We start from the raw sequence: 4,051 nt of genomic DNA, 5'->3' as shown, positions 1-4,051 counted from the left end.
GTATGACATTAATGGCCAACAATTTCCGATAACTGGCGCGTATGGGAAGCAGAAAGTTTTGATAAATGTGACAGTTGAATAAAAATTAAACCAGGGTGCTTAGTGGAACACCATCGATTTGCCCAGGATGTCTCTTGACTCTTAACTAGGTATTAACTTCTACAAGCTTTAAGATAAGTTGTAAGAAGGGAGAATGATTGACGCTTCATGCACTAAAAGTTAAGTTGGAAGACTAAGAGCACTTGAAGACGTATGAGAGGACACATCAGAGTAGTGAAATTAAAAATTATAATCAATCCGCACTAGCTGGGAATAATTTGAATGTTAGCAGCTGCTCTTTCAAGTGACAAACGAGTCACGATTGGTCTTTTGCGCTTTTGCACGTAAAGCCTATTGCTTTTTGCACAAGCGAGAATCTTATATTACGCAACATTTAGGAGCATCAATTTGAGTCTCAGAAAGCACCGATTGATAACATTTTAGTAATTGAATACATCATTTCATAAAAATATGATATATGTTCAAAAATTAAATCAAGCGTTCCAACGTGATTATTTTAACTTAATTTTTTTCAGTCAAAATGTCTTCACTTATCCTTCTTTCTTATCCATGTGGGTTATTTGAGCAATTTATTCCCAATATTTCTGAATTCACGAGAAATAAGCAGTTTGAAGGACTCGCACCTTATAAAGATATCAGTGGGCTACTATAGGGAAGAAGAAAGGGAAGGGAAAGCCTGCTCCTGTGATAGAAACCGGACTCCAACGGAAACTGCAAGCAGAAAACGTGCTCAATGTTAGAAATGATTCCAAATTTGTCAGGCTCGTCAATCTTGCAGTCAATTTTATTTATACTTCCTGTGGTACCTCCTACCTTTAAAGGCGATACCATGCTTTTTCTGCTTTCTACCATTTTTCGGAGCTAACGTGGTTAGTTCACAAAATGAAAAAGAGTTTCTTAAAATTATCGCTACGGAGCTCTTCTGTAAGCATTAGGCATATAAATAACCAAGCGACATGACCGGCAGTAAGAGTTCGAAAAGCGAACTAGTGAGAAACTGGAAAGTTAAGAGATTTTGGCGATTTTAAATAAAATACAGAAACAAAAACGAAAAAAAGCAATAAGCAACCCACCAAAAAAAAAAGGTAGAAAAGAAAAACAAAAGTATTGAAGAACTCCGAAACCAAGCAGTTGTTGTCTTCCCGAATTACGTAAAGCGGTATTTTCTGTTTGAAATTAGCAATAGTAGTAAAGCAATATTGTAGTTTCCCCAAGAAATATTTTCAAAATGAAAAATAAAGGGTCAATTTTATGATTTTTCCTCCGTCTGATACAATTTCAACCAAATATGTTATTGGCTTCTCCGTCGAGTCGAATGTCTTGGGTCTCTTTCTTCCTCTTGAACTATAAGATTTTGAAAAAGGGAAACTAAAGCAAAACATCATGAATTTTCCATGTAATACAGGTTTTAAGTTACAAAAAGACTACATTTTAGAGTCATAAGAACGTTCCTGTTTCTTCATGAAACGGCAAAGTTTTCATGAAAAAGTGTTCTTTTAGCTTATTCAACCATGAAGCTCCCTTGCATAAATTGTTAGACAACAAAAGCTCGATGATGTATCGCGTCCGTTAGTACTTACCTGAAACAAGGTCCGCTGATTAGATATCAATAGCTCCTTCAAGCAATATGTGCAGCTCTAATTCTAGATCGTTCACTGAAAAGCCATTTTCTTAGTTTAAGCATAATTAACTCAGGACTGCCTTATGAATACGGCATTAGTTCTGTGCATTAAGGAAAGGGAAAGACATGAAATATTTTTTCCGGAATGTCCTTAGCAAGGCCAATTTACGGCAAAAGTAAGAAACAACAATTTCCGAATCGTTCGAGAAGATGAGACAAATGATGTACCCCGTTAAATGAATCAAATAGTCTTTAAATCGGTCCACTTTTGAAACAAATAATGTCCTGCAAACATAAGTCACTAAACTTTGAAGTCGTCTTTGGGAGCACGATCGTATTCTATTCGATGTAATCTAGACCAATATAACCTATTTGGAGATGCTGACGTTTTGCCAATATTTTTATAAAGTAACCCAAGTGTTTTCTATAAACTCTTGCAAGGCTATAGTTACCTTAGAGGGACTTTTTTTTCCAGTTCAATCCTTCTCAATGTTTGATCCTGAAATTCGGTTTAGTACCAAGAACTTTATTAGGCGAGCATCAGTGTAGCGGAAAAGCACTCACCTGTCTTTATTTATGTTATTGGACTGGGTGCGAATGTTTTATATTTCATTTAATTTGCAGAGCGAAAAGATATTCATGTTTGAAAAGAAGTTCAATTAATCAAGAATCTAAATATCTCCGTGTGAATTATATGTAAATATATATATATATATATATATATATATATATATATATGTGTGTGTGTGTATATATATATATATATATATATATATATATGTGTGTGTGTGTATATATATATATATATATATATATATAGGTATATATAGTCTTAAAAAAATCAAAAAGTGAAAAATCGACATTTCTTTTTTTTTTTTGAGAGTTTAAAGATATTCATGTTTGATGGAAGGGCAATTAATCAAGAATCTAAATATCTTTATGTGAATAATGTATATATGTGTGGGTGTTTGTGTGTGTGAATGGAAAGAGATAATCTAAGAAACATAATTTGAAAATAAAATAAAATGAAAAAATTAAAGTGAATAATCGATAGCTCAAACTTTTTGAGGTTACTTTGATGGTGAACTTTGCTGGCAGCATAATTTTTTGAAAGGTGTTATTTCAAGTGAACAATATCGAAAAATACAGATAATTGTTTGCATGGGGCAATACTTGAACATGATTACGGACTTTTTATGATTGGCAACTCATTTTTGAGTATTGTTAAGTAGATGTGGTTCATAGCTTAACTGTATTGGTTCTACTGTATTTAATTACATATAAAAATGTAATCGAACTACCAGATTTTCTTCTGCTTCTTAAACATAGGCTGCTAGCAATATTATCATGGTAGCCGTGTTTACCGATAAGATGACAACCGATTTTACTTTTACTTAACTGATTTTAGTGAGGTTAAAGAAATTATTATAACTGAATTTAATGACAGGAAAGGACCCTTTCAAGAGACATTTCCGCCTTTTGAGGTCACAATATAAGCGCTCTTCGAAGTCGGTTCTTTTTGAAATTGTTTTACAATCGTATCCGACTGAGATATTTCACGGAGAGCCAGAAAAAGAACAATTCGCATGGGGATGCGAATTCTATGTCCGTGTCTCTTATATATCAACACAAAGTCCACTATCATAGATAATGGTTTGTGACGAAGCTTGAGACGAAATCATTCAAAATGGCGGCCACTCAGACAAATCCAAGATGGTGCCCAAACCGGTTTTGGGAACTGGAAAATGTGCGGGGATATAATGAGATGCAAGCTGTACTGGTCCTTGTGCGAATTTTAGGTAAGCCACGAAACAAAAGGGGCTTTGAGAACGTGCCCTGGCAAGTCCGGAAAAGACACACAATCACACTAGGATCTTTTTTTTTTTTTTATGTGACAAATAGTTTATTTCGTTGACACAAATATGTGCCCGTATAAGTATTATGAAATAAAAATTACATTGAAGTTATGATGGGGTTTCATAAACTGTAATAAATTAAACATGACATCAGTATATTCGTCAACTTGTTCAGTTAAGGGCATAAAGGTTTCTTAATTGTTCCGTGTTCATTTAAGGGCATAAAGTCTCTTTCGGCAAAAGGTTTTTTAATAGTTCCGTCTATGATAGCGTTTTTTCTTTGCAGCTTGGGTCGAAAAGATCGCGCAAATGCAGTAAACCACGAAACAAATAAATAATTTATTTCTATAGCGCATTTTCCTACCGCCCAAATACGCTTTACAGTGTCAAATTATCATAACCTATAATTAAATAAAAATCTAAAGTCTAAAAATATGTTTGTCGAAAAAAATAGGTCTTCAGCTTAGCTTTAAATATAGAGACAGGTGCGCTTCTTTTAATCTCAAATGGAACC

General features: G+C 33.9%; 1 protein-coding gene across 1 annotated transcript in view; it reads right to left on the bottom strand.

Annotated features, from left to right (window-relative positions):
• Nucleotides 1-2,156, bottom strand: part of LOC113685627 (uncharacterized) — a 43,216-nt gene extending 41,060 nt beyond the window's left edge. The window contains exon 1 of the mRNA XM_089205016.1: nt 2,134-2,156. The gene's annotated coding sequence lies outside the window, so the exon portion shown is untranslated. The remainder of the gene's footprint in view (nt 1-2,133) is intronic.
• Nucleotides 2,157-4,051: the final 1,895 nt, after the last annotated feature.

Source organism: Pocillopora damicornis, chromosome 4 (genome assembly GCF_964200805.1).
Source record: "Pocillopora damicornis chromosome 4, jaPocDami1.2, whole genome shotgun sequence".
Classification (NCBI taxonomy): domain Eukaryota; kingdom Metazoa; phylum Cnidaria; class Anthozoa; order Scleractinia; family Pocilloporidae; genus Pocillopora; species Pocillopora damicornis.
Note: the sequence above shows the minus strand (reverse complement) of the source record. Positions and strands in the feature narration are given on the sequence as shown.